General features: G+C 43.3%; 1 protein-coding gene and 1 long non-coding RNA gene across 6 annotated transcripts in view; one reads left to right on the forward strand and one right to left on the reverse strand.

Moving 5' to 3' along the window:
* The window catches only part of egfra (epidermal growth factor receptor a (erythroblastic leukemia viral (v-erb-b) oncogene homolog, avian)), a 293,967-nt gene that overhangs the window by 225,853 nt on the left and 46,755 nt on the right, over positions 1–21,359 (reverse strand). Inside the window, exon 1 of one of the 2 annotated variants that reach the window (XM_078236322.1) lies at positions 4,623–4,700. The exons of the other annotated variant lie outside the window; for it this stretch is intronic. The gene's annotated coding sequence lies outside the window, so the exon portion shown is untranslated. Of the gene's footprint in view, positions 1–4,622; positions 4,701–21,359 lie in introns of those variants that run through there. 2 annotated transcript variants of the gene reach the window in all.
* LOC144508430 (uncharacterized) overlaps positions 1–21,359 on the forward strand; it is a 113,376-nt gene that overhangs the window by 17,345 nt on the left and 74,672 nt on the right. The gene's annotated exons all lie outside the window — the stretch shown is intronic.

Here is a 21,359-nt window from a genome sequence, read left to right on the forward strand (position 1 = left end):
AATGAAGGAAATTGTTGCTAAACTAGAACTGGATGTAGGACAAGACATGTGACAAAACAGAAGTATTGGAGGAGTTAAGAAAGTTGACGAAGCGGGGGGAGTTGGATGCCCTCAACATACATCGCAAAGCTGACCCCCAGCCTCCAGATAGTGTTGCTAGGGGCAGCATATAGATGAGAAAGAGGAGTGGCTAATAACAAATCATTGGGAGACTGAAAGTGAAAGAGGAGGAAGGGAGGCCAGAGGGTATCCTCATCTCAAAGAAGTAGCACTGTACCTGTCCTCAGTTCCACTCTGTTCATGATAATGTTATTTGACAGCATCAGGAGTTATCAATGCTCCTTTGTCCTTCTGGTGAAAATGGGGGGCAGTGAGGTCTCAGCCTCCAACATGAGTAAAATGTCAAACTGCAACTACTTTGGCATCCCGCATACTGGAGCTTCTCACCCATCTGTGGGGTCCAGTGTTGTTCTACCTTCCATGAATGCCGCCTTTCTTTTTTTCTAATTTGAGAGCTAGATAGTGAAAGGAGGACCTTTGGAAATTGATATTCATTGCCCAGCCACCCAGCCAATAAAATAAAGGCATAGTGGATGGTGAGGAAATGATTGAAGCTGCAGATTGAGCAGAGACATTGGAACAGTGACGGGCAACGTAGGCTAGTGAGTGGGCCACATGAGTGGCCCTCCTTCACCTCAGTGGGCCACAAGATTGAAATCAGGCTTGTTCACTAACCATAACCCCATGAACACGATTAAATGCGTTTAATGCACGCCAAATATTTCACAACGAGGTATAGAAAATGCTTAATCATTTACATATTAATAGAATTATCATCAACTTCAAATGGTAAAAACAAAAGAAATATTTACACTTTGGACAGAGAGGGAGCACAGAGCTCTCACAGTTACTGTTGTGTAAAATCAGCACGTACCTCACTTCACTTTGCATTATGTGCATATCATTTCAGTCATACCAACAGGAAAAAAACCTGGACAGAAATCAGCGGAATGTGATAATCCTGCGCATGGGCAACAGTCAATAAAGCATAAGGCTGCATGTTGCCCCCGGACTGCAGATTGCCCACCACTGCATTAGAACATCAGCAGACCTAAAAATAATTTATTACTTAAGAAATAAGATACATTTAAATAAAATATACTACCGCTTGCAATTTTTAAAAATATAAAAAATGGAAGGACTTGTTACAACTTGAAAACTTAGCATGCCTTACTGTCTCCTTACTCAGACATACTACTGAATTCTCTAATCAACAAAAACAAACGACAATGCAATTATTTTTCTAAATCCCGGACATAGGCCACAACTCCTGCCATTGCTGAAGGCGAGATAGGAAGTGGCATGCTCAAGAACTTAGCAAGTTGGCGTTGAGACCGATACCTGGTGCCAACCAACCCACTAAGTTTCAGGTCTGCCCACCTCTTTCCTCGTCTCTTGCGGGGCAGAAGAATACACCCATTATGCCCAAGTTTTACATGTCATTCTCCTTTTATCATCTATCCCATGTTTCCACATGAACATGTCCAACATTAAGTTGTTCTGACATTGTCAACATAGCTGATATAATAGTAGATGCAGGTGAAAGTTAATGGTCTCCAAATGTATTGTTCTAAAATGTGCAAATTACCTCGGGTCATAGGAGTCGATAGGTTTCCACAACTACGGAGTTGATTTTAATTAATAAAACTACTCACAAATGGGCTTGGTCTTGCACACTAACTCCTTTGTTGTTTTAAAGCATTTGTAAAAGGTTGTTGGAAAGTGAACTGTCGTGGTTGCTCTCCTTTTTACAATCAATTTAAAAAAACCTGGCATTTCACAGCACAGCAGGAGTGGATGCAACTCTGCCAATGCTATAGTGCCAGCTCTTTCACCCTTCCACTGCAAAGACAGACAAAGGGAAAGTGAATGTGCTGCTTAAATTACTGACTGATGTAAATTTCCAGCCAATGCTGGTTCCCCTTCAATTCACAGATCATTATTCAGACAATTCAATTACACAGAGCACAGCCAAAAAATAAGTCAAATTTGTTAATGTACATGGAATAGATCTGCTCTATGTCACTGGATGGGAAGTCATTAAAGAATGTACCAAAACAAAGGCGGGTGTTCTTGATTGCTTCACTCATGACAAAGCAGCTGTAAACATCATACATGCGTGAGCAGCCATTATAACACAATTAAGCGAATCATTCCGATGAATGAAATTCAATAAAAGAGGTGCCTACATAGCAATACAACTCTCAGTGCAATTTCATTAACTTAAGACTGTCATATAGTTCATGGCAGAAATAATTAATCATTGAAATACTTGCATTGAATTTGGGTTATCTGCATTACGTGTGTTGTTGATTTTAGCCACATGCAGATTTATTTATGCTTGGCATGTTTAACACTTATTGCCAATTTAGTTGAGTTAGTGACACTCTCTTGCCCTTGAGTCAAGAGGTTAATGTTTCAATCCCTCTTAGAGCATATAATCTAAGGTGCGACAGTGAGGGAGCTGCATTGTCGAATAAGATGAAACGTTAATCAGAATGGATAGTAAAAGGCAATTTAAATGATTTTAAAAGATCCCATAGCACTACTAGAAGAAAAAGTTGGAGATTTTTCCAACTTCTTGTTCAATATTCTTCCCTCGACCAACACCAGTAAAACCATATTCACTAATCATTAATCTCACTAGCTATTTGTGGAATCTTATAAACTTAAATGACTAAACTGAGTGCCATAACTTGATGTAATAATGCATAGTGTAAATGCATCTCCTTCAAATGAATATCAATTTAATTAATTTACACCTTTGGTTAACATAAAGGTTAATTGTCAGATCAAATGACTATAGATGTGTTGCTTATTTACAGTAAGAACTAGGTGTAAAGCACCTTGCGTGCAAAGATCAAGTACCACACTGGCTCTTACTGATTTACTTCACTCCAAACTGATTAATTCAATTACAATGTGAGATTATGCAGTGCAAACAAAAATTAATATAGCTGTTACCTTGCAGCTGATCAGAACTATAGTTTTAATAAAGGCTATAAACGTCCGCTTGCTAAATCTATGCTATTCAAACCTTTTCTAAAAGCATTAAGATTTATTTCAATGAACTGAAAGATTAAGAAAATGTAAACTTTAAGAATAAAGGTATAATTTTTTGTAAAGAGGGGATAAATGAGCATTTGAAGTGGAAGCCATGTAGGGTCTTAAACACGAATATCAAGCAGAATTGTGGAAATAGTCGGCTCACAGGTTTCAGTTAAGCGACAGAAGTCCTGGAATATTTACTAACTTTACTCTTACACATTAGTAACAGTTAAAATCATCTTACACCCACCTGGAAGAGCTTTCATAATAGGGGGGAGGTTATGATGGAGCGGTATAAAACGCTTGTTAGGCCATAGCTAGAGTACTGTGTGCAATTCTGGTTGCTACACTATAGGATGGATGTGATTACACTAGAAAGGGTGCAGAGGAGATTCACTGGGATGTTACCTGGCCTGGAGCATTTCAGCTTATGAAGAGAGGCTGGATAGGCTGGGGTTGCTTAGGTTAGAACATGCTGAGAGGGGATCTGACTGAAGTGTACAAAATTATGAAGGACATAGATAGGATAGAGGAGGAAGAAACCTTTCCCCTTGGTAGAGGGGTGAATAACCAGGGGCATAGTATTAAGGCAAGGGGCAAGAAATATGGAAGAGCTATGAGGAAAAATGTTTTCATACAGAGGGTGGTGGGAATCTGGAACTTACTGCCTGAAAGGGTGGTATAGGTGGGAACAACCTTTAAGAAGCATTTAGATGAGCACCTGAAATGCCATAGCATACAAGATTACAGACCAAGTGCTAGAAAATGGGATTAGAATAGATAGGTGCCTGGTGGCTGGCACAGACACGATGAGCCGAAGATCCTCTTTTTGTGCTGTAAAACTCTGTGACTCGAGCAATATATAGCACTAATTCTTTCTTAAGGACATCCCTTCTACCATGTTTTGGACTAAGATGTTATTTGATGGGTTAATGTGAAGCCTAACTGAAGATATCGTGCTTTGGCCATTACAAATGTCAAAATCATTCGCAATAAAAAATTGTTTTCTTGAAGGTTGGCCTGAACATCAAATACAAAAATAATTACTTTACAAAAAAGCATGCAGGTCTGTTCTCCAATCGCCGCTGACTTGCAATGCAAAAGCAGAACTGGGACAAACCGAGTTTAGTTTTTCCTTGCTCATTTGGGAATGCTAACCTGCTGAGCGGTTTCCCAAAAAGACCTGGGTTGGAGAGACAGAGAATATGGAAAACGAGGGACAAAGGGAGAGCAGAAGTAGATCATTGCCAGACAGGCAACTCACAGAATTCCCAAGCTAATGAGTATGTGTAATTGGCTAAGAGCCTTCTATGTTTGTGCAATAAAAGCAATATCTGCAAATACCGGTAGCACAACACTCAGATTCGTACTTAAGTCATAGTACACATTCATGTTCATTGTTCAGCAAACATTCAAAACTGATTGTATGAAAGTTATTCTTTAAAAATTCAGAAGTGCAAATATCTATTGCTCCAGTCCAAACATCACATACAAATAAATGGCTTAAAACTTACTTAATGACAAAACCTTCAACACAATAACCACAAGTCTCCTGACTTTCTTTAGTATTTTAAATTATCACTCACCAATAGTTTACTCTTTTACTCTTTTTAACTTTGCTGGTGAAGTGCCCTACAGGCCTTAGACCTTTACCTTGTTTTTTCAACAACCAGAAAGAGCTGTAATAAGTAACGTTTAGCAAAGCCTATGAACTATTCTTTTGTAACTGAGGTCACAGGGGGAGTGGGACTTGTTGAGTTGTTTTTGCATAGAGTTGGGGCAGACAGGCAGACCAAATAACCACCTTCTATGATATATCCATTCTATGATGCTGATTCCCATCATATTTAAACCTTGACCTTCAATGGCATTACCATTGCTGAATCCTCCACATCCTGAGGGTTACCATTAACCAGAAGCTGAACTGGACCAGCCATATAAATGCTATGGCTACAAGAGCAGGCCAGAGAATAGGCGTGTAACTCACCTCCTCACTCCCCACAACCTGTCCACCATCTACAATACTCTCCACTTGCCTGGTTGAGTGCAGCACCAACAACACTCAAGAAGCTCAGCATCAGGACAAAGCAGCCCCGCTTGATTGACACTTCTTCCACCAACATTCACTCCCTCCATCACCGGCGAACAGTGGCAGTAGTGTGTACCATCTACTCACCAAGGCTCCTTAGGCCACATCCTCCAAACCCATGACCGCTGCCATTTAGAAGGACAAGGGCAGCAGAAACATGGGAGAACACCATCACCTGGAAGTTCCCCTCCAAGACACTCACTACCCTGACTTGGAAATATATCGCCGTTCCTTCACTGGGGTGGCACAGAAACACAGTGGTTAGCACTGCTGCTTCACAATGCCAGGGACCCGGGTTTGATTCCCGGCTTGGGTCACTGTCTGTGTGGAGTTTGCACATTCTCCCCGTGTCTGTGTGGGTTTCCTCCAGATATCCCGGTTTCCTCCCACATTCAGAAAGACGTGCTGGTTAGGTGCATTGACCCGAACAGGCGCCGGACTGTGGCGCCTAGGGGAATTTCACAGTAACTTCATTGCAGTGTTAATGTAAGCCTTACTTGTGACTAATAAATGAACTTTAAAACTATCACTGGGTCAAAATCCTGTAACTTCCTCCCAAACAGCACTATGGACGTACCTACACCACAGGACTGCAGCAGTTCAAGAAAACAGTTCACCACCACCTTCTCAAGGGCAATTAGGGATGGGCAATAAATGTTGGTCTAGCCAGCAATGCCCAGATCCCATTAAATGAATACAAAAAAAAACATAAGCAATAAGGTCAGGTTTTCAATTTTAATTTAAAGCTATCGAACCATTCTTCAGTTTTTCAAAATCGAGAGGACTCAAAGTTTAAATCCCAGGGAACTGTTCACAGGACAGAAACGGATCTTCTAATCATAACCAGGAGTCTCTGTCAATTTGATGGCCTATTCTGAACAATATGCCAACTATTCCCTCCGACTTATCGCTGTGACCCCAGATTTTCTCATGGGTTGAGGTGGCTGAATAATGACTTCAGTAAAAAAGGAACAGCTAATCACAGAACACAGGGGTTTACTTTTTAATGAAAATATTGCATGAGATTTGCACAAGGTGAATAAGAGCATTTAACATTTTTCTGTAAGAAAAGAGTTGCACTGGATACTAATCCTCTTGGCCATTCATACCAATTATAATCATGAAGTGTTTAACTTCCAAAATTAAAAGAAACTCATTGTGATTTATTTTCCACATCCATTCAGAGGGACTTTGTTGATTCAATTCAACCTACCATGACCTTCAGAGATCTCCGGTCAGGTGCAGCAGCAAATCTATAGCTCCCAGTAAGTTTGGATTTAGCGGCAAGAAAACAGGAAATTCCTGCAGCAGCTTTCCATCTTGGGATAATTCAAAGGGTCGGCAGTCCTTAGTACTTTGATAGCTGGAGCATGCCAAGTTGGTGCTGATGCTTAAGACAAAACTCCACGTTAACACAGGAACAGCAGAGCTGCTATGGCTGCCCATTGGATAACGGCCCCTGGATTTCATTGTTAAAATAACAGCAAGGTGTTCATCTTATGAAGGCAAACATCAGGCAGCAACTTCAGCTGATTGCATGAGCAAAATTAAGTGTGGAAATCAGAAGGTTGCTGTCTAAAGGAGTCTTGCTTCTCCACCAACTTCGCGATAAAAGTATCCATCCATGGAGGCAATGGCCTAGTGGTATTATCGCTAGATGATTAATCCAGAAACTCAGCTAATGTTCTGGGTACCAGGGTTCAAATCCCACCACGGCAGATAGTGGAATTTGAATTCAATAGAAAATATCTGGAATTAAGAATCTACTGATGACCATGAAACCATTATCGATTGTCGGAAAAACACATCTGGTTCACTAATGTCCTTTAGGGAAGGGAATCTGTTGTCCTTACCTAGTCTGGCCTACGTGTGACTCCAGAGCCACAGCAATGTGGTTGACTCTCAACTGCCTTCCAAGGGCAACTAGGGATGGGCAATAAATGCTGGTCAACCAGCAATGCCCACATCTGATTGACAAATTTAAAACAAATTGTACTTACAAATAATAGATTGCCTGCAAACCTTTGTATGTTTGTACATATGTTCAAATATGTGGAAGGGCATGAATTTGGTGCATTGATTGATACTGACTAAACAGCAAAAGAAGTTAGGGTTTGTCTGTTTAAATCTTTAATGGCTTAATAATTCTTAATTACTGACAAACAACTTCTCTGGTATTGAAAATTTAATTTAACCAGCGTTAAGTCTTATTACTTCATACTTTATTTTTGTTAGAGATTTGAAAAAATAAACCAGTTCAAACCAGTTGAACTTAAAAAGTTACTTTCTCAATATCTGGTTTCTGTCTCTGTTTTTCTCTCTCTCAATCCCATCTTTCATTCCCTCTGTTTATTTTTTCTTTACACAATTTGGCATTGAATGATCAAATCTAACTTGCACTTTCTGGCTGAGACCCTGTAACCTGGATATTCCCCTGAGGGGTGTTGGGGGTAAGAGAGAGAAGGTGTTGAATTTTAGATAGGAAACCTTTGAGTCTGGGTTTTCCCATATACCATGTGCGTCTTGTGGCTATGTTGGGTTCCCTGCCCTCTGGATAGATATGGAGTACTCTGGGACAGGCTGCTGGACTGAGTAGGCCTGATCCCTGACCTCAGGGTCTTTGCATGAGAGAGGAGGGTTCAATTGAACTTTGTAAAGAGCTTAGGAAAATGGTGGAGGAGCACTCCCACTCTTTCTGGCCCAAAGTAATGTAAAGACACTCATCTTCACCTTGAAGTCGGCCTTGTTTTGTTCCAATGCAGAGTTTCCCAAGGCCTGGGGAATTCTGGCCACCAATAGTAAATCCGAGGCTGCCAACTTCCCAATTTAATGCTTACCTGCACGCAATATCATGCTAAAACTCTCCCTGTGTGCGATATTGAGAGCTCATGAATCTAGAGCGATTAAAGAGAAACACAATTGTCCGCACAGGTTGTAGATCCCCTGTAGATTCCAGTTCTGGATTTCCAAGCACTGCAAATACCCGTGCAAAATTACTTTCTGCACAAATGGAAAATCGCCAGGCTGCAAAATTAGGGCAAACCCAAATACTTCACACACAATACACATATCAAAGTTTTATCTTCAGATTCAACACTTCCAGCAGTGGGACCCTGCCAAACTTCACAAACACAAACTCAAGCATAGAATTAACCCTCACGAGCAGAATATAGTTAACCCCAATGAGTTTCTATCACTTCATGGGAAATCTGTACAATGCCCATTAAAGTCTCAAAGTTTATTGCAAATCACCAGATTAAATTTAGGAGAAGTATTGCAGTTAGTTGACTATATCTGTACTTGGTTAAAAAATATACTTTGTTGGATTTTAAAGCACATTATTTATAGAATGGGGAGGCAGTGGCTTAGTGATATTCTCACCGGGCTAGCAATCCAGAGAGCCAGGGTAATGCTCTGGGGACCTGAGTTTGAATTCCACAAAGGCAGATGGTGAAATTTGAATTCAAATTTAAAAAATCTGGAATTACCATTGTTGTCAAAAACTCATCTGGTTCACTAATGTCCTTTAGGGAAGGAAATCTGTTGTTGTTACCTGGTCTGACCTATATGTAACTCTAGATCCACAGCAATGTGGTTGACTCTGAAATGCCCTCAGGGATGAGCAATGAATGTTGGCCCAGCCAGTGACGCCCACATCTGATTGACAAATAAAAAAAAATTTACATGCAAATAATAGATTGCCTGCAAATTTATTTTTGGTTGTACACCAGATGTTCTCACCTTTATAGGGTATTGCAAAGTCAAGCTAGTTTTTTAAATAGTTTTACTTCTTTCATTTAAAATGATTGAAAAGGTGTGTCAATAGCTACATTCTGCCTGTTGCCTCCGACCCCTTCCCTTCCCAACTCCAGCTTTAGAAATCACCTTGCAAACAATACTCCCTCGAACTCCTGTTTGCCGTCGACAGCAGGTTTGTTGCACAGTCCCTTTAAGATTGATGTACAGTTGCACTGAGCCTAAAGGGACTGTTACCCGTGTGCAGCCGTTCACTTCTAGCGCAACACATTTTGGATTGCTGTGCAAAATAACGAACTGGAATTGATCACTAGTCTAACAGTAAAGAAACACTAAGCTAATGTGAACATAATAGAATTTCATATTAGGTTTGAGAGGGAGAAGAATGAACAACTGTAAAGTTTTATATTTAGGTAAGGACAACTTGGAGGGATGAAGCAGGAATTGGCCCCAATAGACTGGGCTGAATTATCAGTGGATAAAATCACAGATGAACAGTGTCATTTGTCATTTATATTAATGATTTGAATGAGAATATAGGAGGCATGGTTAGTAAGTTTGCAGATGACACCAAGATTGGTGGCATAGTGGACAGTGAAGAAAGTTATCTCCAATTGCAACGGGATCTTGATCAATTGGGCCAGTGGGCTGATGAATGGCAGGTGGAGTTTAATTTAGGCAAATGCGAGGTGATGCATTTTGGTAGATTGAAACAGGGCAGGACTTACGCAGTTAATGGTAGGGCGTTGGGGAGAGTTACAGAACAAAGAGATCTAGGGGTACATGTTCGTAGTTCCTTGAAAGTGGAGTCACAGGTGGACAGAGTGGTGAAGAAGGCATTCGGCATGCTTGGTTTCATCGGTCAGAACATTGAATACAGGAGTTAGAATGTCTTGTTGAAGTTGTACAAGACATTGGTAAGGCCACACTTGGAATACTGTGTGCAATTCTGGTCACCCTATTATAGAAAGGATATTATTAAATTAGAAAAAGTGCAGAAAAGATTTACTAGGATGCTACCGGGACTTGATGGATTGAGTTATAAGGAGAGGCTGGATAAACTGGGACTTTTTTCTCTGGAGCGTAGGAGGCAGAGGGGTGATCTTATAGAGGTCTATAAAATAATGAGGGGCACAGATCAGCTAGATAGTCAATATCTTTTCCCAAAGGTAGGGGAGTCTAAAACTAGAAGGCATAGGTTTAAGGTGAGAAGGGAGAGATACAAAAGTGTCCAGAGGGGCAATTTTTTCACACAGAGGGTGGTGAGTGTCTGGAACAAGCTGCCAGAGGTAGTAGTAGAGGTGGGTACAAGTTTGTCTTTTAAAAAGCATTTAGATAGTTATATGGGTACGCTGGGTATAGAGGGATATGGGCCAAATGCGGGCAATTGGGATTAGCTTAGGGGTTTTAAAAAAAAAGGGCGGCATGGACAAGTTGGGCCAAAGGGCCTGTTTCCATGCTGTAAACCTCTATGACTCTATAACAGTGGAAGATACTTCTGTTCTATTTGTTAGAATGCAAGCTCTCTGCATACCTATTAAAGGGTAAGTGTTCTACTTGTGTAACTAAAGAACCATGATGAACAAGCGAAGTGAGATGTTTACAAAATGAAAAGAAAGAAAGGGCTGACAAGGCAAAGAATATGAGAGATCCCACAGACTTGGAGAGATATGGAGAACAGCAAGAAAATACAACAGAAGTGGAAGGAGCTGCAAAGAGAGAATACAAGTTAAGACTTGCAAAAGATATCCAAGGTAAAATTAAAAGGTTTTTATAGATATATTAATTGTGGGATTTTCCAGCTCCTTTGTGGGTGTTTTCTAGTGGCAGAGGTAACCCGCCATTGGTTGCCGGCGGGGTCTTCCGGTCCCACCAAAGTCAATGCCGATTTGTGTTGCTTGCACCCTCCGCTGCCAGTGTACCCGCCACGGAGAGGTTACCATTGGCAGGACCAGAGCTTCTGCTGGTGGGAAGGGCCAAAAAATTCAGCCCCAAGAGAAAGCGGTAGGCTAGGGTCGTGATTTCCCCCAATAATGGCAAAGGCTGATGTCAGGGTGGGAAAAGCGGCGCTGAAGCTGCCAAGGGCAATGACGGCTTATTCTACCATATAATGCAACTCTTTGAAAAAAATAAGTTCAAGTCATGGGTTCCACGTTGTATCACTGGTGGGGAAACCTCTGATTCGGCCACCTTGCCAGCAACCCAGACACTCGATGATCCGGGGCACCATATTTAAAGGCTGCCCCAGCACACAGCAAGAAAACTAGTTCACCATATGTACCCCCAGGCACTGCCTGGGCATCAAACTGGCACTATCAGAGCAAAAATAAATGAAAAGGCTGATGAAAGGTTAGTCTTTATTCTCAGCGTGACTGGAATACTAAGGGATGGAAGTTTTGTGACAGAACCATAGGGCTGTGGTTATACTCCATGTGAAGTACTACATTCAGTTTGGGTTCTGCACTTCAGGAAAGATATATTGACCTTGGAGTGGATACAAGGCAGATTCACAAAGGCCAAAAGGGTTTAATTTATGAGACCAGCTTGCCTTTTGAGGTTCTTATTACTTGAATAAAGATCAAGGTATGATCTGTTTGAGGTGTTCATGATAGTATGAGAGTGTTTGATAGGCTAAATAAGGAGGAACAATTTCCTCTTGATTGAAGAGTCTAGAATAAAAGGGAATGGGGGCGATTTTCCCAGCCCACTGCACTGCTCGAGCAGCATAAGGGGCGGAAGACATCAGCAGAGGCCATTTCACAGGCTTCCTGCTGGGCGTCACGGTCTCTGCGAGTCTCTGAAGCTACGTTGTTTGGAGTAATCTTCTCCACGCTGGAAATCAGTATTTAAATCTGGATTTCCATCCTATTAGCAGGCCCGGGACTGAAGTCTCGGGCCTGCTAGCATCTTCCCGCACTCCGCCAGGCGTGGTTCATTCCAGCGGCGTTTACCACTGCTCCCCACTAACAGGGAACCGGCGGCCTGACCCTCTGGAGTGAAGAGAGGCCATTGAGGCCTCCTCGGAGGTTGGGGGTAAGGGGGGTTCCTCCTGGGGGGCAGTGCCAGCCTGACCCACTGGCACTGCCCAAGGAGCAAAATGGCAATGCCCGGGGGAACATTGGCACTGCCCACCAGGCATCGGGCAGTGGCAAGGCGAAGGAGCCAGCGGGGGCAGGGCCTATGGAAGGGCAATCGGTGGGGGTGGGGGGTCCCACTGCCAGAGGATCGGTAGGAGAGGGAGGGAAGGGGGTAAGCAGGGCTACGGGAGGTTGGGGGGGGGGGTCGTGGCTTGCCCAGAGAGGTCTGGGAGGCCTGTGATCAGGGGATGAGGGATTGGGGGTCAGCGATGAGGGGTCATGAGGCTGGCCTGCAATCGAGCTGGCCAGTGGTCAGCAAGTCAACAGTGCGGGGCTACTGTGTACATGCCGATCTCCACTCTGAGAGATCGGCACATGCGCAGTGGCCCACTCAGCGCAATGCCGCCAGCCTCTCCAGTGGAAATAGGTCCCACCCCCTGATTTTCCGAGTGAATCACGCGAGGGCTCTCTGTGATTCATTCTGAAAATCCCGCTGAAAAAAAAACAGCAGGAGTTACTCCAGTTTTCACGTGAATTTTCTTTTGGGAGAATCATCCCCAATATCTTTAGAATTAGAACTAGGTTGCTCAGGGGTGATTTTAGGCAACATTTCCTCACAGAAAAGGATGTAAAATCTGGAAATCTCTCCCTCCCATATGTTACTGAAGCTCGATCAATTGAAAATTTCAAAACTGAAATTGATAAGATTTTTGTTAGGCAAGGGTATAAAGGATTAGGAAACCAAATTGGTAGATGGACAAGATGAGATGACAATCAGCCATAACCTGATCAAATGATAAGGAGATTGAATGGCCCCCTCTGGTTCCTGTGTTCTTAGTTGGGTGCTTAATAATGCGGTACAGTACAGAGGCACTACATGAACAAAGCTGTATTTGTAACCGTGTTTGTAAAGCAGAGAAACAAAACTAGTACAAACATTTCTAAGACTAAAATAGCGTAATGCAAATCATCTCACATCAGTCAAAACTGAAGCCCATCTCTCTGATGACAGATTTCCACAAGTTGCCACGGAAGCAAAGCTGCATTACACCAGTGCTAAACCTGTGGACAGAATGGGTGGGATTTTATGGCCTCACTCGAGCGAGACCGGAAATTCCTGCCTGAGGTCAATGGACATTTCTGTTGTCAGCCCCTTGCCCGCTCCGATTCCGTGGCCGGTGAGGCAGTAGATTTCCAGCGTATAAGTCAGGGTGAGGTGTCAAGGTGTCTCTGAAGCCAGGTGAAGTGAGACAACCTCCTCCAGAAAGTCTTGCTCTGCTTTGGTCCAGTGTCTGGTCAAGTCCTCAAAGTGAGTTCAGATGACATTTACCGTATAAAAACAAGATGACGCAAAGCAAAATCACTTCATACCAACATCGCAGTTGAAGTGTAAATGCACCAGATTTTGTCCAATTCTTTCAACAGAAGTAAATAATAACAAATAGAAAGTGGCGGATGTTTTGTATACGTGCACATATTGTTCAAGGCGCCAGGATAGATTGAGAAAGTGGTGAAAGAGGCATGCAGTATCCTAGGCTTTATAAATGGGAACAGAGGGCAGGATATTCCCATCCAGAATCAGGATGGAACAAAGCTGGGGCAAAAAAGAAACGGCTGGGACAGTGAATGGCTGGAAGCTCCACTATGTTTCTGCCCTTCTTTCCTGAGTGTGGGGGAGGAAGCAGGCCACTAAACCCACCCACTCATATCAACGAGGCCAATTAGATTATTGTGTGCTCCTTCAGAGTTCATGGGCGGGATTTTATGGCCTTGTTCGCATGAGACCGGAAATTCCCATCCGGGGTCATCGGAGATTTCTGTTGTCGGACCCTCGCCCATTCCGATTTTGTGGCGGGTGAGGTAGTACAGTTCCAGTGCATAAGTTTTCAAATTTTTAGCAAGGCGGCTGGAGTTTAGCAGCTGTCAGGAATCAGACCAGCTCAATGGAAGCAGGAACAAGGTCAGCTGTAAGCTTCAGTGAGAAGTTGCAGTTCAAAATCCGACCATTAGTGTACAAAAGTAGGGAGGTTATGACGAACCTTTTTCAAACAATTGGAGTACTCTGTCCAATTCTGCACACTGCACTTCAGGAAGGATGTGACAGCTTTAGAGAGGAGGCAGCATGGCTGAAGGGATGAGGGATTTCAGATGTGTTGATAGATTGGGAAGCTGTGACTGTTCTCCTTAAAGATGAATAAAAGGAGATTTGATCTAAGAATCATGAGGGGTCTGAACAGAGTAAATAGAGAAACTGTTTCCACTGGTATGCAATGGTCGAGAAGTAGACAACACCCAGTTGAAGGTGATTGGCAAAAGAACAAAGAACAAAGAACAGTACAGTACAGGAACAGCCTTTCAGCCTACCAAGCCTGTGCCGATCACATTGTCCTATCTAGACCAACCACCTGTATCCCTCGATACCCTGCCTGTTCATGTGCTATTCAGATAAATCTTAAATATCGCTAACGTATCTGCTTCAACCACCTCATTTGGCAGTGCATTCCAGGCTAGCAAAGGAAAAGTCTTTTATGCAGCAGTTAGGATTGGGATTGCACTGCCTGAAAGTGTAGCAGAGGCAATCACGACTTTCAAAAGAGAATTTTATAATTAACTGAAGAAAAGAAATTACAGGTTAATGGAGAAGGAGCAGGAGAGTGGTACGACCTGAATTTGATTTGATTTATTATTGTTATATGTACTAGTATACAGTGAAAAGTATTGTTTCTTGAGCGCTACACAGACTAAGTTGCTCTTGAAGAGGGCTAGCACAGAAACAATGGGCCAAATGGGCTTCTTCTGTGCTGTAAACCTCCATCTCAACTGTTCACTTTTTCCAGCTTTCTTTCAGTGATTTCCCTCCTCATTCACCAGTCCTGTTGTACGTCCAGTAACACATCTGCTTCTGGTGTTTCGAGTATTTTTGTTTGGAAAGGAGACTATTTATCTTTTCTTTTCCCCAGAAGCAATCAAAAATTAGAAATATGGCAACAAATGAGTACAGATCACAACCACCAACATAAATTACGACGGACAAGAGGGGGAAATCTCTGATGGTTCAGTGAATAAGTGCACCACTCAGACCAAGGCAGCCTCAGGTTAAATATTTGGTTTAAATCAGTTAGCCGATTGAAGCCAGGGTGGCAATTACAGCTGGCCTCAGCGTCTCTGCCTGAGGTTAACAAAAATACCATCAGCGTCTTTCTATTGATCACTATCCAGAAACTGACTGGGAACAAACATGTGTGGGCAGGTTTGGTTCCACTGTGACATTCTTCATGGAGGAGCTGGGCGAGTGAGCATTGGAGATGTGCCCAACATTAAGGAATAGCCCAGAGGGTGTGAGAAGGCCAGTGGAACCAATCTCTGCATTCAGGAGTTCAAATAGGGCAAGAAACAAAATAAGCTGGAAAGCAGCAACATGGAATGATTGGTATTATATTACCAAACAATACATAAGCAGTATGAAATAACAAAAGAAAATGTTGGGTAAACCCAGCAGCTCAGGCAGCATCTGTGGAGAGTAACAGAGTTAACGTTTTGGATCCTTCGACAGAGCTCCGTACAAGGGTTATTTGAACTCGAAACTCTAACACTGTTTCACTCCCCAGATGCTGCCAGAGCTGCTGAGTTTATGCAGCATTTTCTGATCTTATTTCAGATTTCCAGCATGTCTACCTGTGTTACACTTCATTATAGTTTTGCAACAAAGCCGCAAATGGACTCCTTCCATGCTGCAACCATTCTACGATTCTAAGCGTCCCACCTTTCAGAGAGGACACAGCAGTGGTTTGCAATCCACCACTGCAGAAGTAGCAGCAGTCACGCATGCTGCGGACTGGCATTCTATTTTGCAATTTGGAATTCTTAACATTCCCTGCCCCAACCCACCCCACCCAACAAAGTGGCGCAGCCGAGGGGTAAATATTAACCCTGTCCGCAATATCATTAAAGATCACAAAATGTTCCAGTACTCGCACCACCACCACCACCACCACCCCCCCCCCCCCCCCCCCCCGCCCCACCACCACCATTAGTGAACTGGTACCATTATACGCTGCTATTCTCAAAGAGGTTACATCAGTAAGGCTGCCCAACACCTCAGGCAAAGAGGCAGAAAGCATTGACAGCTTCATTATGAAAAATATGCAGACATGCACAGACAGAACTCAGCCGGTGTTGTTCTTTCAGATCAATGATTAGGCAGTTAGTTGGAAACTTCAGTTAAAAAGAGGGACACAAAAACACATTTTATCCTCACTCCTCAGAAAGGTACCTCATGTAAACCAGTTTTAAAACATTCACAGTTCTTCACTTCTTTAAGTAGTCATTATTACTACAACCCTTGTTACTGTTTTAAGTGCAGTGCAGTGAAGATCATTGTCCAATCAAGTACATCTCTAAAACGTCATCTTGAAAATGAAATCACCACTGATAGAAAACAATAATCAGCAGAATTGGAGCTGCTTTGATTTAACCTCACCCGACAAGAGCTTGAATGACGGAATAGGCTTGAGGGGCCGAATGGTCTACTCCTAATTTGCATGTAGGAATGAATAGTAGAATTATCTTCAGTTTCATAGAATCATAGAATCCCTACAGTGCAGAAGGAGGCCATTTGACCCATCAACAACTAACCCATCTGGGCCATATCCCCATAACCCCATGTATTTACTCTGCTCGTCCCCTTGACATTAAGGGTCAATTTAGCACGGCCAATTGACCTAAACCGCACATCTTTGGACTGTGGGAGGAAACCTCAGCACCGGGAGGAAACCCACATAGACACGGGGAGAACGTGCAAACTCCACACAGGCAGTCACCCGAGGCCAGAACTGAACCTGGGTCCCTGGTGCTGTGAGGCAGCAGTGCTAAACACTTTGCCACTGTTAGTTTTTTAAAATGTATTTAGTAATTATGGTTAATAAATTTGATAACTGTTTCTCTATGCTTAAATATCAAATGGTCAACAAATAGACATGGAGTTGCCGGCATTGGACTGGGGTAGGCACAGTAAGCAGTCTCAGAACACCAGGTCCAACAGGTTTATTTGGTAGCATTTGAAGGGGCAACGCTCCAAAAGCTCGTGCTACCAAATAAACCTGTTGGACTTCAACCTGGTGTTGTGAGACTACTTACTTAACAAATAGAGACATGAGCTTCTAAATTTTGGAAAATTATATATAAAAGGAAACTAATTTAATATACTTCCCCAATTCCCTTCACAGAGTCTAAATTCTTGGGACTATGCTCTATTGATCCACACATTAATCGGAAAAGAAAACACATGGGCCAGAATTTTACATTCTCCCCTGGTGTGCTTTAGGCAGTGGGGAGTGTGAAATTAGAGGGACAGGATTCCCTTCAGGTTCCTGCCTGTATTCCCCACCTTCCCAGAGTTGGGACTCCTTCCCAGCGAGCTTACCAGAAATTGGCAGAGTGTTGCTTCTGGTAAAAAAAACGGTGGTTTTCTTTCCAGATCTTACCATACTCTGAAAATAAAACAGCTAGGCGAGTCTCACGGCAGCATGCGGGGGTTGGGGAGGGGGTGACTAAACACACCGGCAAAGCCTGGCTGCACTGAGATCGGGACGCCATGTTTGAAAAGTGCTCCAATCAGAACGTGAATTATCCCACCCCCATTCCCCCCACCTCACCCACACCATCCTGATCAGGGCCGGCACTCACCCCCACCCCACCCACACTTGCCCCGAAGATCGGATGTGTTTCCCCCCCCAATGGCCCACCCACACAGTCAGTGCCGGCACTCACCACCCCCTCCACCATGAGACCCCCACTGGGATTTGCCCCTGGCACTGCCAGGTTGGCAATGCAAGATTGGCATGGTGTCAACCTGGCAATGTCAGCCTGTGCCAAGGGGCAATGCCCAAGGGGGCTACACTCACTTTTACACCCTTGGGGGGGGGTCCCCACAACTGGTTCACATCTGGATGAACCTGCTGTAAACCATGCTGACGTCACGCCACATCAGTGCAATATGAATATATGGCAGGTGGTCAGTATCTGGTGGGGTGGGGCGGGGGGAGAAGGGTAGTATTTAATGATATGGAAATCTATCACAATGAGAGTCGGTGAAAATCAGAAGTCACGGTCTCACTGGCGAGATCTGTGACTTCCTGGTTTCGGTGCATCTTGAGTCCACGCCAGCAATCTCACAGACGGCAAGAGTGGGCTTAAGATCCTGTCCATTGCCTCAGGCAGCTCTGTGCAGTTCCTTTTCTGGCCACTGCAGCGCTGTTGCTGGAGGGACTAAGGAGCTGTCAGTCAACCTAATTGTCCAGCAACTCTCCATGGCAAGTATTCGTCCAGAGGGAGGGGCAGAATTCCCGTCAATGCCAATCAACGCTCATTGGAGCATAAAATGGCAGTGGGCAGTTGGGGCTGGCTGAGCCCCCACCATCTGAAAAATTCAGACCATGAACTTTCTTTTCTCAACTAGCCTGAATTCACTTTGGTTTGGACTATAATCTCCTTGGTTTAACATTTATGTTGAAACATACAATCTGTAGAACCTTTGTTTAAAGTTCATTCCCTGTACATTATTCTCAAACCACTTTGGTTTGGACTGCTTAAACACTGCTTTGTAATAAAGTGTCACCATGGCCAGAAATTCTCAAGTAGAAATAGAAGCTAAAAGAAAGGCTGTTGATAACTAAATAATTACTTAATATATGATCATAAGGTCAATTAAATCATTCACCTCCCACAAGTGACTTGTACAACAAATGTAGGTTTAAATTAAGCTTTGGATAGTAGTTTGAAATGTAGATGCGGTGCAAAATAGAATCATAAAATCCATGCAGTAGGGGCCATTTGGCCTATCCGGTCTGCACTGACTCTCCGAGAGTGCATCTTACCCAGGCTCTCTCCTCCTCCCTATCCCAGTAACACCACACCTTTCCCATGGCCAATCCACTTAACCTGCACATCTTTGGACTATGGGAGGAAGCCGGAGCACCCGGAGGAAACCCACACAGACAGATAGATAGATACCCTACAGTGCAGAAAGAGGCCCTTCGGCCCATCGAGTCTGCACCGACCACAATCCCACCCAGGGCCTATCCCCATATCCCTACATATTTTACCCACTAATCCCTCTAACCTACACATCTCAGGACTCTAAGGGGCAATTTTAGCACGGCCAATCAACCTAACCCGCACATCTTTGGACTGTGGGAGGAAACCGGAGCACCGGAGGAAACCCACGCAGACACGAGGAGAATGTGCAAACTCCACACAGACAGTGACCCAAGCTGAGAATCGAACCCAGGTCCCTGGAGCTGTGAAGCAGCAGTGCTAACCACTGTGCTACCGTGCGCCATGGGGAGAATGTGCAAACTCCACACAGACAGTGACCCAAGGTCGGGATTGAACCGGGTCCCTGGAGCTGTGAGGCAGCAGTGCTACCCACTGCCACCATGTCGTCCCAGTGAGAATTAGCATTCTCAATATCACATTTTGTCTAAAGATTCCTTTAGTTGTTGTAAAGTTGTGGGCAGTTTTGAACAAACTGCATCAGGGCAACATGCAAGTATTCTTGCATTTAGCTTCCCATTGCTGTTTTTGTGTACACTCAATACATTTTCAAATTCAGTAAGGTTGAAGTAAAGAACTCAGAACAAATAGACATGTATTTATGCTTCAAATTTGTTTTATAAATATCACAAAAACAAAACCAAGTGTGGTATAGACCTGTTGAGTGAACATGAGAATGTCTCTGAAAGTTGATGTCAGGGCAAAATAAATCCAACGTACTGAAATACTGAAAGACCTAATTTAGTAATTATATGAAATAATGTACAGTGAACTCTCATCCAGCGAAAACAAAAACATATTCTGCTCATACATAAAAATAAATCATGCCAACACAATAATTAGTTTTTTGGTGGTCATTGCTGAGCATGAAGCATTTCTACTGTCATGGTTCTGTGGGTATTTTCACACGCCACAGACATGACACAGACTTACAGAGATTCTGCCAGCAATTCATGGCAATTAAAAAACTAACCAAAATGCAGTAAAGCTCTCACAAGGAATTCATGTGGTATGAATGAAGGATAAAGCAGTTTATTGAGGGGATATTTCTACTAGGGTTAAATCTTAGGGAAAAATAGATAATTATTCCCTGGGAAATATTTAAACCAAACTAATTTCTGCCCTGCACAGGCAATGTATCATTTTGAGTCTTCAGATTCAGTGAGCAAATCAGCTGACATCAGCCAGTGACTCTGTAAACAAGTAGCTTGGAAAGAAAAGTGTTAATCAGTGGTATCTTTTATTTTCCCAAGTCAAATTGAGTCTCCGAGACAGGAAATCAGCACAGATGAGTATGCAATGTGAATTGATGCTTCCCAACTCTGACCTCGTTCAAATCCAGTAAGAAGTTTAACAACACCAGGTTAAAGTCCAACAGGTTTATTTGGTAGCAAAAGCCACACAAGCTTTCGGAGCTCCAAGCCCCTTCTTCAGGTGAGTGGGAATTCTGTTCACAAACAGGGCATATAAAGACACAGATTCAATTTACATGAATAATGGTAGGAATGCGAATACTTACAGCTAATCAAGTCTTTAAGATACAAACAACGTGAGTGGAGAGAGCATCAAGACAGGCTAAAGAGATGTGTATTGTCTCCAGTGGAGTCCAGTGGAGTCTCCAGTGGAGACAATACACATCTTTTTAGCCTGCCTTGATGCTCTCTCCACTCACGTTGTTTGTATCTTAAAGACTTGATTAGCTGTAAGTATTCGCATTCCAACCATTATTCATGTAAATTCAGTCTGTGTCTTTATATGCCCTGTTTGTGAACAGAATTCCCACTCACCTGAAGAAGGGGCTTGGAGCTCCGAAAGCTTGTGTGGCTTTTGCTACCAAATAAACCTGTTGGACTTTAACCTGGTGTTGTTAAACTTCTTACTGTGTTTACCCCAGTCCAACGCCGGCATCTCCACATCATGACTACCATCGTTCAAATCAACAGTGGGATAGAAACAAACATCATGGCTGCAATTCTCTCATCCCGCTGCGCTAATTTTTTAGCGGAGCCAGCCAGGAGATTTTCACGCCGGCTGATACACAGTGCTCGCGCAAGCGTTCGTGTCCCGCTTGCGTCTCCCAGCGTCCCGGCGTTTGCTCCGCGCTGGAAATCGGCGGGGAGGCGCCAAGACCATTTAAATATAATTTGAATACAATTAGCGAGCCTGGGACTGAAATCTCCAGGCTCGCTGGCACCTCCCCCATTTAACAGCTGTGGACCTTAGCTTGAGGCAGCAATTCCAGCTTTTTTCCAAGAGGAAGTCTGATCTCCGAGAGC

The sequence above is a fragment of the Mustelus asterias genome, chromosome 2, assembly GCF_964213995.1.
Source record: "Mustelus asterias chromosome 2, sMusAst1.hap1.1, whole genome shotgun sequence".
NCBI classification, from domain to species: domain Eukaryota; kingdom Metazoa; phylum Chordata; class Chondrichthyes; order Carcharhiniformes; family Triakidae; genus Mustelus; species Mustelus asterias.